Genomic DNA, 14,897 nt, shown 5'->3' on the forward strand with positions numbered 1-14,897 from the left:
CTGACTCAGTCTTGGCAGGCTGTGTTTCTGGAAATTTGTCCATTTCTTCTAGGTTGTCCAGTTTGTTGGCATATAACTGTTCATACTGTTTTTATGATTTTTTTATATATGTCTAGTATCAGTTATTTATCTTCTTTCATTTCTTCTTTTTTTTATTTGAGTCCTCTCTCTTTTCTTCTTGGTGAGCCTGACTAAAGTTTATCAATTCTGTTTATCTTTTCAAAGAAAAAAACAGCTCTTGGTTTCATTAATCTTTTGTATTGTTTTTTGGGTCTCTATTTTATTTATTTCCTCTCTGATCTCTATTAGTTCCTTTCTTTCTTCTGCTGACTGGGCTTTTTTTTTTTTTTTTTTTTTTGGTTCTTTTTCTAATTCTCTTAGGTGGTAAATTAGGTTGTTTATTTGAAATTTTTTATTTCTTTGTTTCTTGAGGAAGACCTGTATTGCTATGAACGTCCCTCTTATGACTCTTTTTGCTGTATCTCATAGATTTTGGAAAATTGTGCTTCCATTTTCATTTGTCTTGAAGTATATTCTGATTTCCTCCTTGATTTTATCATTGACCCATTGATATTTTAGTAGCATGTTGTTTAGTCTCTGCATGTTTGTCCTTTTTCTGTTTTTCTTTCTTTGGTTGATATCTAGTTTCTTACTACTGTGTTTGGATAAAATGTTTGATATATTTTCCACCTTCTTAAATTTGTTGTGGCTTGTTTTGTGACCTAGTATATGGTCTATTCTTACGAATGTGCACTTGAAAAGAATGTGTCTTCTGCTGGTTTTGGATGTAATGTCCTCTAGATATCAGTTAAATCCAACTGGTCTACTGTGTCACTTAAGACCACTGTTGCTTTATTAATTTTCTGTCTGGATGATCTATCCATTGATGTCTGTGGGGTGTTAAAGTCCCCTATTATTATTATATTCTTGTCAGTTTCTCTCATTATATCTTTTAATATCTGCCATATGTACATATATATATATATATATATATATATATATATATTCTCCTGTATTTAGTGCTTATATATTAACTAGTGTAATATCTTCACCTTGTATTAGTCCTGTTATTGTTATATTATGCCTTTTTTGTCCTTTGTTGTAGCATTTGTTTTAAAGTCTGTTTTGTCTGCTATGAGTGTGGCTCCTCCGGTTTTCTTATTGTTTCTGTTTGTATGAAATATCTTTTTCTATTCCCTCACTTCCAGTCTGTGTGTGTATTTAGCCCTGAAGTGAGTCTCTTGTAGGCAGCATATTGAAGGGTCTTGTTTCTTTATCCTATCAGCCATCCTGTGTCTTTTGAAGGAGCATTTAGTCCATTGACATTTAGAGTAATTATTGGTAGGTATGTGCTTATTGCCATTTTATTACTTGTTTTCCAGTTTGTGTAGTTCTTCCTTGTTCATTTCCTCTTCTTTTGTTTTTACCACTGTGCTTTGAAGATTTTCTTTTACAGTATGCTTGGGTTCCTTTCCTTTTGGTTTTTATGTATCAATTGTAGGTTTTTTTTTATCTATGATTACCATGGGGTTCATGTATGTTGACTCATAATTATATCTACTTGTTTTAAAATGATAGTCATTTAAGTTCAAACACATTCTAAAAGATCTACATTTTTTACTTCTATCCCCCACATTCTGTGTTTTTATATCATGTTTTACATCTTGATGCTCATCCCATTACTGTTTATTGTAGTTATAGTTGCCTTTACAGTGTTTTGTGTTTTAATCTATGCACTGGCTTATTAAGGTGATATTTAATCCCTACTATATATTTGCCTTTCCTACTGGGGCTTCCCCTTTCCTATAGATTCTTATTTTTTTCCATTTGGAGAAGACCCTTTACCATTACTTTTAGGGTAGGTTTAGCATTGTTGAATTGTTTTAAGTTTTTGCTTGGCTGAGAAGGTCTTTATCTCCCCTGTTCTCAATAATAATATTGCTGGGTGTAGTGTACTCATTTGCAGGTTTTTCCCTGTCAGCACTTTGAATAAACTGTGCTGTACCCTTCTGGCCTGCAAAGTTTCTTCAGAGAAATCAGCTCTTCACCTTAGGGGGATTCCCTTGTATATGACTTCTTTGTTTTTCTCTTGATGCCTTTACAATTATCTCATTATCTTTTGCCATTTTAATTATATGTTTTAGTGTGGCTCTGTTTTGTTTCATCTTGTTTGGGACCTTCTGTGCTTTGGGACCTCCTTTACATTTGGGAATTTTTCGGACATAATTTCTTCAAATACATTCTTTATACCCATCTCTCTCTTGTCTCCTTCCAGAACCCCTATAATGTGAATGTTAGCATATTTAGTGTTATCCCATTGATCTTGTATGTTGCTTTTATTATTTTCATTTGTCTTTCTGTCTGCTGCTCTGACTGGGCCACTTTCATTATTTTATCTTCCAGATCATTTATGTGTTCTCTTGTGTCATTTAATCTTCTATTCATTGCTTCCAGAGTGCTTATTATCTCAGATATTGAATTATCTATTTTTGATTGGGTCTTTATATTTTCTAACTTCTTGTTAAAATAATCTGTGTATAGATTAATTCTCTTTCTTAATTCATACAGCTTTTTTATTACAAATATTTTGGATTCTCTGATAGATTGCTTATTTCTGTTTCATTACTTACTTTTTCAGGTGTTTCTGTTGCTCTTTTAATAGAATACTTCCTTTACTTTTTCATTTTACTCAATTTCCTCTGTGTCTATGAATTTAGGTGAGATGCTCATCTATTGTGGTCTTCAAGGGGTGTTCTTATGTGGGAGCATTTTTATGTGGACTGTGTTTGCCCAGTGCCTTTGGTGGGAGGACTGGATTTGACGTGAACACCAATTACATCTTTCCTCAGGGTGTGCTGGCCACTGTCACCCTGGTAGGTCGTGTGGCTGGTGATGGAGAAGCTAGAGCCTGTGCAGGGTGTGAGGCAGGACTTCCTCTCTGCTCAGTAACTGTCACCACTCTGTCAGCAGTGGATTCTGCTCTCAAGTTGTTGGAGTGGAAGCTGTGATTGTTGGGTTCGAGCTGGCTCTGTTCCCTTCTTGTGTTTTTCCTTCTCTGTATTGGGGCCTTTGCCCTGGAGGAGGGGATTGCTGAAACAAGTGAGATTTGTGCGCTTAAGAGACCCAATGTGCTCTTTGTGTAGGTGTCCCACCCCTTGCCCTACTTGTGTAGGGCCACTCAGATGCAGCCCATGGTCTTGTCTTTTTTGCTGTGGTGGCTGCCCCAGGTTTAGTGCTAGGCTATGAGATGAACTAGGTGAAGCTGGAGTTGGCTCAGCTGGGACTGGGGAGCATGGTGAAGTGGTCACAGCAATTCAGGTGGCTGCACTGCCGTCAGAAGTTTGGACCGCTTTTGGGCTGCTGTTTGGGTAAGGACCATCAGTGGCCACTGCTGCATCATGTGGACCACATCCCAGGCTCCTGGGCCACCTAGGTGTCTCTAGATTGATTCTTTTCCCAGGTCCTGGGTACTTAGATACAGTGCCAAGCTGTGGTATGCAGTGAGCTGGCTGGGATGTTTGCTTGGCTCAGACTGGGGAGCACAGGGAGGTGGCAGTTGCAAGAGCAGACTTCTCTCCACCTGGTCTGGGGGCAAGCCAGCACCAGCACGCTCCTCACGAGAGGAGGTTAGGCTTCCCCAGCCTTTCTGTCTGCCCAGCAGTTCTCCAGGCAGCCAAGGCGGTTTGTCTCCTACACTTAGGACCCTAGGACTGGGATGCCCAGTCTGTGGCTCGACCCACTCACTTCCCTGGGTGACTGTCCACCCAAATGTTTTCCCTTTTCCTCTTAGTCCCTTCCTAGGGGCATAGGTGCTTTTCTGCCTAATGCTTTTCTTCCCATTCCACCCTATTCTGTGTATATCTTTCTTCCAGCCTTGATTATATAGGAGTCCTGCCAGTTTGCAGTTAGTTTTCCATGAGAGTTGTTCCACATATAGATGCATTTTTGATGTGCTTGTGGGAGAAGGTGAGCTCCCTCCATGTCCTCTTGCTCCACCATCTTTATCTCCTGTGTATGGAAAACTCTGAGTCCTGGGCAAGATTAAAAAATTGTGAATCTAAATCCCATGAGGCACAAATGGAAATGAGCTTTGTCGATTTTGTATAGTGCTTAACTTATAACAGTGAGATGCGTGTTGCGGATATATGGCTGCATGTATAATTTTATAGATATTTAGGGTCACCTTTCATTCTTGAGTATATTTATATTGATACATTCAGTATGTCAGCATGTTTTGGATGATTTCTTGTCTTTTAGGTAGTTTTGGATATGCTCAGCAACTTCTCTGAAGGAAAAATGTGTATGTTGAAAGCAGGACACACATTTTTTCCCCTCAATATAGCACCTAATAAATGATGAGCATTAAAAAGTGTTTATTGCCTTAATTAGAAATATAATGAAATAATGGAAGGCAACTATTCTTTTAAACAGATTGATGATACGTTCTGACAGTATTTATTTACTCTGTATGAGAAGGGAAGAGAGTTCGAAAGAATAAAGAGCTATTAAAAGACAAATTTGTGCTGTTTGGGGTTTAGTATTTGTGGGTGTGATATTATCAAACTCTGGTTAATTTCAGACACCAATTCAGTCCCGCAGTCCATCATTGTTTGTTAGAAAGAAGGACCAAAAATAGTTCTTTTCCTCTGCATTTCTATAAAAGGACTGGTTTCACAGCAAAGCTTGTGGTGCCAGATAGATACAGTGTTTTTAACAGACTGGCATGACTTTCAAGAAAGAATCTTATTTTAAAATGAACTAAACTTATTAAAGTACAGTGAAGTTTAATTAGTTTTCTTAATAGTGGGCCTGTTAGATAGAAGTTATTAGTATATAATTTCTTTCCAAAAGTTGATCTTGTAAATCCTCTTTATACCTGGTTTAATGATCTAGAAACAAAATAGCCTTATTCTTTCCCTTCTTAAAATCTTATGATTACACGCTCACTTAGCTTAGCTGGAGGCGTGGAGAGCACTGTATACCCTAGGCTTGTGCATTTTCCCTTTTCCTTATAGACTTTCTACACTTACGCCTGCATAACTCTAAGACCAAGATTAATTGTACTGAGGTTTAATTTATTTTAGAGGGATTTGAAAACTATGACAAAGTTACCTGATTCTAGAAATTAATACAATGGACATTTTCTTATTTTAGGTTCAAAAACCTCCTACTAGACTGCATCTTTCTGATACGGTAGCTTAGCCGTTTAATTCCCGTGCTCCAGGCTATGTGTCTGAGATTGAAGCATGTATGAATTGAAAGACATTTTTCAAGCTGATGCCTAGAAGCCAATTGTCTCGTGGAGGAAACGCGCAAGGAAGTCTCTTCTTATTTCACTTGAGTTCTGGCATTTTATGCAAGGACATTTTGAAGAAATTTTCTTTATTTAACAACAAAGTTAAAAATGGAACCCAAGTTTATTATTCTTTGTATTGGTTAGGAATCTGGTTTAAGCAAAAAGGAATTTTTAAATTTCTATCACCAGAAAGTTGAGAAATATATTCTCTCTCTCTCTCTCTGCCTCCTGCATGTTGATTTTATCCTCAGACTCTGGCCGAGGCAAGGTGAGGACCAGCAATGCAGGCCTGTGCCCTCTAGGTTCAAACCCAGCTCGGAAGAGAGCCTGCATTCTTTAAGACTCTTAAAACAAGTTCTAGGCTTGATTCTCGCTGGTCTTAGTTGGATCCTGTGTTCGTCTCTGAATCAATTCCATGCTCAAGGGTAAGGAATTACAGTCACTCTGGATCTGAGTCATTTGCCTGGCCTTGGAGCTGGGATTCGCATTGACCCCACGAAGGCACATGGCATGAGAGCAGTGCTCCACTGGAGGAGATTCAGATGACTGTTCACAGAAAGTGGTGCATTAGGCTGTTGGCAAAAAAGATAAATGCCCGAAGTCATTGTGCCAGTGACTCAGTGACTTTGCATTTAGGCTGCTTTATCTTTTTCAGAAACAAAAGCAGTCATCTCTGTTGGAGTAGCGTGTCCATTAGAAGGCACATTTAGCTGATGGTGACAGAAACTTTAAATAACAGTGGCTTAACAAGGTGGAGAGTTTTTTTTTTTTTTTTTCCCCTAGAGGTAGGCAGTCCAAGACTGAGGTAGCATTTCCATGACAAAACCAATGTCACTTTGAATTGTTGCAGCTCCTGCAATCACATTTGTATTCTGGGATGGAAGGAAGTGTCCACCAATTGTCTACTTCCCTTTTACTGGGAAGTCGTGCTCAGATACTTCCACTTCTACCTCACTGGCCGGAACTTGGTCACATGGCCGTCTATACCTGTCAGGAAGTCTGGGAGATGTAATTGTTTAGATAAGTACAATGCCACCTCTAATAATGAGCCAATAGGTGTTTTGTTACCAAGGAAGAACTAGTAAATGGCTATTAGGTAGGTAGCTAGCAGTCTTTCTACATGCGTTAACTTATGAACTGATATGGATCACACAGGAGGCTTAAGAACCCAGTGAATTTTATACATTTAAGATTTAAAACTTACTCTAGAAGTAGATAATAAAACTAAACATAGCCTAAACTTGGTAATGGGGTGTGCATTGAATGAGTATCAAACATAGAGGTCAAAGAAAGAGTTAAAGGTGATTCTAACTTCTCTGTCTCTTGGATACTTGGCTATAGTGATGCCTTTACCAAGATAAGGAACATAAGAAGTCAAAGAGTTAAGTTTTGGACATTTGAAACTAGAAATGCTGGCACCCGATGACATTGGGGTGATGTCATTGGCTCACCAGCTGCACATTTTGGTATCTATTGTGGATTTTCTGGCAGAGAACAGAGAACCGGATATTTTAGAAATTCTCCACTTCCCTCAGTCCCTCTCTTTCACCTTGTGATCTAGGTTATAGAAAGTTATGGAAAGTTGGGTCCAAAGAACCTTCAATTCCAGCTCTGTAGCTTAGAACAAGGGCGAGCTCTTTGTGTGGTCCAGCCTGGGTTGGGTATTTTGAGGATGTGAGGCTCAGCAGTCCTGGATTTTGTACAGCTCTTTGCAGGGTAACGGGATGAGAGGAGGCAAATGGATTTACAAAAGTGAGTGCTATATGCAAAAAGTTAATTGATAAAAATAACGTGTTATTTCTAGGGAGCAAAAGAGACTTTCTTTTAGGCTACTAGAGCATTACATAGAACTGCAGCACTGTGTTCTAGGAGAAATGTACCCAAAACATCTTTTACCTGTACTTAAGCATTTGATAGCTACAGTGTGAAATTATCTTGTCTTCTGTCACTTTAACAACTGACTTATAGCTACTACTTGCTTTGAACTAAAATTATTTAGTTCAACATTTACTGAGTGGGCTTTTTGCCTTTCCTAAGTACTAGAAATACAGCTATTAATAAGGAAAAGATACCTTCAAAGTATGCTGTGTTATCATTACCCATTTATCAGTCCCTCCTTTTTCATGTCATACTAGGCTAAATTCCAAAGGCAAGGGGTTCCACAGAGCTTAGTGGAATTTTGTATGGGTGCTGTATTTTAATTGTAAACGTTGAGCAAATACTAAGCAGGCTAAAGCAATTTGAAATATAAACAAGCAGTGTGTTGGTGGGAGCAACTGTTGCTCAAGGTCAATGTTGTTATTAGAATGAATAAATAGTTCTGTTTGTTCTTATATAATGTCACACTTGGCCCCCTACTGGGTTTTTAGAAGTGGTTGATCACATTTTTCTTTTTTTTTTTTTTTTTAGGTCTAGAACACACTACAGATCTAGCTTTTGAGACTATACCCCGTCTGAGAAAGGGAGACAAAAGTTTCTATGTCCAGGGAGTAAGTAGCTTCTCTAAAAACCCTTTTAATTTATACACACAATGAGTGGCAGCCATGTATTATTGTTATGACAGTAGTTTGGGTGATGTCATTTTTTCACCAGTCAGGCAGCTGGGCGTTTTGAAAATCTATTGTCTTTTCTTGGCAGAAAACACAGAAATAGGAGCAGTTATGCTTTGGAAGGGACCTTTCTGTGCTTAACTAAAAACATTTTATTTATAAAACTAGAGGTTTTCCTTATTTTCAGTCACTAATTCTATTGTCTTATTTTCTGTTTTCCCCCCCTATCCTTTTCTGCAAATATGAAACTGAAACCATTGTATCCCCGTAAGTGGCGCTTCTTTCTGCCACTTTGGTACCACCTTCCACCCACTTCTCCTAAGCCAGAAATCTGTAGATCATCCCAGATCATTTTCCTTCTTCCTCACCAAACTCTGCTGTTCTTCTGTAGCAGGAGTATTCTTTCTCCCTGTGCCTGTGCTTCTATCCATGATCAAACCCTTTCCACCTGTCTCCTGGACTTTAGCAACACCCTCCTGAGACTCCCCGTCCCCACTCCTGCCCCTCTCCCATCCAGCTCCCACAATAACTGCTGGTGTAACCTACCAGAAAGAAAGCTGCATTATGTTACTCCTCTTGAAGTCCTTCAGTGACCCCACCACATTGCTCATGAGTCAGGACTGGACCTAAATTTCCAACAGTCTAGCTTAGAACAAAATGCTTCTCAGGAGACATACAGTGGTTCAAGCAAAAGCGTTTTGCTTATTTCATCTCTACTTATTATTTCAACAGGTTAAAATGATAAAGGTACATTCACTCTTTATATTAAGAGTCACACCTTTGGCGTGGGTGAGAACAGGGGTGCTCAGTGTTTGTAAAACGGGACTGGCTCTTGGGAGCTCTCCCTTTCTCTCAAGAGGTATCAGACCTGGTGTTTACCATTCCCATGTAGTTCTTCACACTTTCATTTCATATGCATGAACTCATAAGAGATCTGCAGCTGTATCTCAATGTGCATCACGTATTATTGTAATACTTTTAAACTTCACGTAAGTGATGTACTGCAGTGTGTATTCCTCAGCTTTTTTGATCCGCGTTGGCTGTGAGGCTGGTCATGTAGTTCTAGATCCTGCATCTGCTCTTGTGTCGAGGGCCTCCACTGTATGAGGGTCCCGCAGGGTATGCACCTCTTGTTGATTGATGATCACTTCGTCCCCTCCCCCACCGTTTTTCTGCTGTCTGTGACCTTTTCAGATCAAAGTCCCACGCTCCTGGACCAATACTAAAGAGTAGCGAGTATATAATTGATCTTTGTGGTGGTTGTTAATCCTCAAATATTTCATTATTTTTGGTAGATGGCTTATGTTTAAAGTTCATGACTTTGTTGGTCAGCATTGGTGACTGGTTTGGGCTCAGGCAAGGGGTGTAAACCGTCTTGCCGCTTAATTAGCAGGGCTGTCTGCAGTAGCAGATGAGATCCTTCGTAGCAGATGTCTGCCTTTCCAGCTGCTTCCCCTGTGTGGCAAGGCCCTTTTTTGTCACTTGTTTCTTGGCCAGGTGGCTTCTAAGTCATCTACATGGCTTTGCTTCGAAAGACCAGTGAGGAGGGAACAGACTCCAGGAGTGAGCGATAGCCCTGACTTTCCTGAAGTCTGCGCATGCCCCCAGCCCTTGGCCGTCTAGTCCAGTGGTTCTCAAACTTTAGCTAACTCAGAATCACCTGGAGGGCTTGCCAGTGGGGGAGCCTCACCCCTGTTCCTGGTTCGGAGGGTCTCGGGTTGGGTCTGAGCTTGCCTTTTTGCAGTTTGCAGGGGATGCTGATGCTGCTGGTCTTGGGAGCAGACTTTGAGAATCACTGCTCTAGGCCAACATTTCTCAACCTTTTACATTTAATTTTAATGTTTTTGACGCATGAGCCTCTTTAACATTAACATACAATTTCGCGTCACTGCACGATTTTTAAAGTTGTTTTGTAACGTCATGATTTTTACATATTATAAAGAAAGGCTTTAAGTTAAAAAATTTGTATCGGCTTAGTAGTAAGCATGGTGGTTCTCTCAAGTCTTGCCCTACAAAGTGTGCTTTGTGGGCCAGTGTATCTGCGAACTTGTTAGAAATGCAGATGCTCGGGCCCTACCTGAGATCTAAGGAATCAGAATCTGAACTTTAGCAGTATACCCGGGTGATTAGCATGCACATTAAAACTGAAATTGGTGGCCCTGGGCTCACGTTGAATCTAATCCTAACAATATTTAAAACAAATAAGAAACGCTTCAGATTTATGTGAATCGCGTGCCATGTTTAAAATTATGTGCCACGTTTAAAAAGTGGCACGTTTCATTTACATTCATTTCCTTATATTTACGTAAGAAAAAAACATTTCTTTGAAAATAAAAATAATGTGTCACATTTGGTTGGGGGACCAAGTGCTGAAATTTAACGATGTTTTAAAGCACAAAGATGGACAAAATGGTATTTATGACCTGATGTTTGGAAATACTACTTTTTGTACCTGAAAAAACCAACTGCCTTATTTGGATGATTTTGATGATGTGATAGATTTCTGACTGCTACTTGCAAATAATACATTATGTGTGTGGCGAGTATTTCCCCCACAAAGTAAAGCTTAATTGGATCTAATTTTTGCTACATTTATTATTTTTCATTTTTCTTGAAATAGTAATTGAAACATCTTTCATCGGATAATAACAGTTTAGGAATCCAAAGAGAATTATCTTGAGGCAAATTTGCAGAATTGCTGTCGTTTTAAAATATTCTTATAATTTGTGTTTTACTATCATTGTTCATTATACTGCTTTTCTTTAACCTGTCTGTGAGGATAGTAATAAAGGACACCATTTAGGGTTGGGAAGGTCAGAGTTTCACATGCAGAAACATAGAAGAGTGCCTGGTGTGTAGTGTGTTTTACATAAGTGACCGAGGTCAGCTCTACCCTCCCCTTCCTCCTCCTCTTCTTCCTCCTCCTCACCGTTGTTATTTCAGTCCATGGCAGCTCAGCATAGAGAAGGTTAGTTCTCCACTGTGTAAAGCCAGGAGATAGACTGGACCTAATACAGAATCTCAGCTATTTTTTTTTTTTTTCCAGGCAAAGGAGAGCATTATGAAGTGGAGCTATGGAGAACTAGAAAAGAGTGTCTAGGGTGGATGGCTCGGTTCCAACAGGGAGGAATCAAGGTCGGAGTCTGTGATGGTTGTTAGTGTTACTTACTGGCTTTTTTTCCCCAAGGCGTTTGATATGATTGCACTTCCTAACTCTTGTTGGCTGGGGTCATGCGACTGCTTCAGGCCATTGAATTGTGAGCAGAAATTATATGTGTCCTTAAGTTGTCTGGGTGAGATCCTTCAAGAGGCTCTTTCCCTCTGGCACAGGGACTGGTTGTTGTTTGGACGATGAGGATGATGGCTGCTCTGACAGCTTGGGTCTCTGTGTGACTGTGATATGTGGAGCGTCCCGCCCGTCTCCCTCAGTTGGTGTGTAGCCTGATCGAGACATAGACTTGAATTGCTTCAAGCTCTTGAGATGTGGGAGTTGTTGCTGCAGCATTGTGAGCCTGGATTGACTAATAAAAGTGTTTTTGGATGGGTTTTGAGAACTGAAAGTCTGAAAGGGGAGTGAGAGTGAGCCAGATGCCAAAACCCGTGATGCTAGGAGCCAAGAACCAGAGAGAATCGCCAGGAGTGTGTAAAAATCCGATGTCACTACTGGGGACACCAGGTTGGGGGGGGATCTTTCTGGCCCCTCCCCCTTCAGAAAAGTGATACACAATCATAATTTATGTAAAACCAGTTGCATACATTGTGAAACACATTGGTTCTACTCCTTGTCAATGTGAAAAAAGAAATTTAAAAATGCATGTAGGAAATGAAGACAGAGGAAAACTAGGATTTAGGAAGAAGAACCATGGTGAAGGGCTTAGAGACTGTTGGGTCCCAGAGAAAGTAGCAGGTGTCCACACTTCCTCCCGCTCACACACATTCGCATCTACACAGGCTTACATGCCCGTGTGTGCACGTGTGCATAATATTTTTTTATCGACTACACTCATGATAGCAAGTCATTGCTCTCCTGGATATGTCATCCCCAAGGAGGCCTATCTGGATACAATATTTAAAACTGTTAATCTTCTTAATCCCGCACTCCTGATCTAACTCCCAGCTCTGTTTTTTCCCCCACAGAACTTAGCGTTTTCTTTACTTATTTAAAATGTTTACTGTTATTGTTTGTCTCTCCCCCACTCAAATGCAAGCACCACAGAGAAAGAAGACTTGTATCCATTTTGTGTACCGAGGACAGTACCTGATACATAGCAGTGTGTGTTCAGTTGCAGCACATCCGTGAGGGACGAACAGGAAGACGATCTGGACACGGCCAGCTGCCTAGGTGTTCCAAGAAGAGAGACGAAATCTGATGCAACTTTGTTATCTCATCCACATTTTAAACCACAGTTGGATTCTCTTGCTCTCATGCCCTAGCTTTTAAAATGGTTCCAGTCAAGCAGGGTTAGGCATCTTTGTGAAATCATTAATGTGTCACGTTTAAAGGCTGAATTTTGAAGGTAGTACAAAAAGTGGGGGGAAAATCATGGGCTTTAGAGAAAACCACTTGCTTGTTGCTTATTAAGGCGTGACTTTGGGCGGATTACTTATCCATGGAAACTAAATTTTGCCATATGTAAAATTATAATCAAATGTACTTTGTGTGGACAAAATGCAAAGTTAAGTGGAAGTGCTTAGTCCACTGGTTTATTTGGGTCTCTCCACCTTTCCCCTTATCACCAGAAAAATAGCTTTTATTACATTTTTATTTAATATTATTTGACATATTTTCAATTCAGCTCTAATTTTGGTTCCACTGACCATTTGTTAGATTATTTAGTAATTTACGGTAAGCTAAAAATGCACAGATATGTACAAAGAGCCCATATATGGCACTCATCAGAGCATGGATTTTGGGAGATTGTTGGAGAAGGGCTGATTCCCCTCATGTTTTTTACACAGAAGAACTTGTGTCTTCGTCTTGTTGTCATCCAGAACACCGGCAATGCTGCTCTCAGGGGTTGACATTTTATAGACTTCAGGGCTGGAATGAATCAATTCCTTTCTTTTGCGTATTAAGAAATTAAGTCATCTATCTGGTAAATTGCAGAGTAAAGGATAAGAATTCTAATTGACTTCTTGTTTAGTGCTCTTTCTACCGTATCATACTTTCGTCTAAATGAAATGCAAAATTCGATGGTTTTTGTTAGCAACATGACAACGTTGACACGAACTTTTATCACGTAGACTTAACTTTTTGAGCAGGTACTTCAGGCACGGGGCACTGAAGGGTGTGCACGAAAGTTAGCCGCCCTTCGCTCTGCCCCCAGCTGCCGCAGGCCACCACGACTCTGGGTATACTCCGTGTACTCGCCTACTGTTTTACCCAAATGTAAACTTCTATGTACTTTGCTTTTTTCATTAAAAAATGTGAAAGTAACATGTTGTAAATATGTATTTGCTTCTCATAGCTCCACAATGCCTCTTCTTACTCCCTGGTGTCATTAATTATTTGATTGATTTTTAAATTCATGAAGAAGTGCTTATTAAGCACTGTGTTAGGCACTATTCTAGGCTCTAGGAGTGGAGGGTTGAACAAGATAGAAGAAAACCACTGTTTTCCCAGAGCTTACCTTCTTGGTTTGGGATTGGTGATATGATGCAGGTACAAGTAATGGTCCCTAGGATAGACCGGCAGAGGGAGAAATGAATTTTTTCAGACATGATCAGAGGAATTTTTAAGGAACAAGTGGAAATTTCTCTGGGTTTTAAGTGATGGGTAGAAATTCAACAGGAAGGACTGGGAAGAAATGGTACTCTATCACAAATGTACTGGACTTATTTTTTTGTTGTTTCAGTCTTGTGTGTCTATTCTTTTGCGTGGTAGCACTTAAAAGTTCTGCATTTAAGGTCACCATTTGCTTGAAATTTTGGTAAATTGATTCCTTTTGGAAATGGCTTATTTGCAAAATTAAATTATTTATCTTAGAAATCAGTTTCTGTTTATTTCCTAATTCTTTTTTCTCCCAATATATTTAGTTGAACTAGACATGAGGATTTTTATAGATGACTTTTTTCCATTTGACCTTTTTCATATAGTTCAAGAGTTTTCGTCTTTGTTTTACATTTTTCTTACAATTTTATATGTGTATGTTGTAATTAGCTATTATTTGCTTTAGTGCAAGTATGTGCTGACAGCAGAGGTCGTCAGCCTTGGCTGTACACTAGAATCATTTGGAGAGCTTTAAAAATACTGAGCTTAAGCCCCACCTGGGTCTAGGGTGTGGCCTGGACACCAGGATTTTCAAAATCTCCGGTGATTCTGTTGTGCATCCAAACTTAGAAGCCCTTGGCTTAAAGTATTTTGCAGGTAACTGAAACATGCTTTCTCTTTTTGGAAAGTAGGTAACTGTGGCTCATCTGCGTGGTGTGATCAACCTGTCATCTCAAATCTCCTCCTTAGAATAAAGTGAAATGGTTAGATTTGGGATGGCAGAATGAAGTCCTTGAGTTTGTCTGAGCACCTTTATTGTTATTCACCAAACCGTAATTGGAATTAGGTAAAGCAAACCTATGGAGAGAATAATTTTAAGGCCTTTAAATTCCTGTGTGGTTAGGGGAAGGGATAACAGTTCTTGCTTTGCGCTCCATACAGATTAAAAGTCATTAGGCTCATGTTTAAGTCAGAAATTAATAAATGTTTTTACAGCCTACAACAATTATTAACTTACTGTTAGCGCAGTTAGGCAAACATTGTTCTCAAACTCTCGTTGACTTTGTCACCTACTTTCAATGTAATAAGTACTCTGTTCTCATAAGAGGGTCTTTGTTTACTCCAGTAACAAGATGTTGGACAGGGACTTGTAAACTCAAATAGTTACCTCCTTGAGGTATCAGAGAACTTCCAGCAAGAAATCAAACTGAACTTTAGACTACTCCTTTCTTTTATTCTGAAAAATGATCTAGTCTGTTTGCAGCTTGAAATTGGGAGCTGTCATCAGGTTAGGGATGTTTGCTGTGATTTCACTGTTTGCTTTCAAGTATTGTGAATTCCC

The 14,897-nt window shown here is 39.5% G+C and overlaps 1 protein-coding gene across 6 annotated transcripts in view; it reads left to right on the forward strand.

Annotated features, from left to right (window-relative positions):
• The window catches only part of TTLL7 (tubulin tyrosine ligase like 7), a 127,297-nt gene that overhangs the window by 24,944 nt on the left and 87,456 nt on the right, over positions 1-14,897 (forward strand). Inside the window, exons 2-3 of one of the 6 annotated variants that reach the window (XM_074376142.1) lie at positions 7,706-7,785; positions 10,892-10,980. The exons of 4 other annotated variants lie outside the window; for them this stretch is intronic. The gene's annotated coding sequence lies outside the window, so the exon portion shown is untranslated. The remainder of the gene's footprint in view (positions 1-7,705; positions 7,786-10,891; positions 10,981-14,897) is intronic. One more of the 6 variants, XM_074376141.1, reaches the window with a different exon arrangement.

Source organism: Camelus bactrianus, chromosome 13 (assembly GCF_048773025.1).
Source record: "Camelus bactrianus isolate YW-2024 breed Bactrian camel chromosome 13, ASM4877302v1, whole genome shotgun sequence".
Taxonomy (NCBI): domain Eukaryota; kingdom Metazoa; phylum Chordata; class Mammalia; order Artiodactyla; family Camelidae; genus Camelus; species Camelus bactrianus.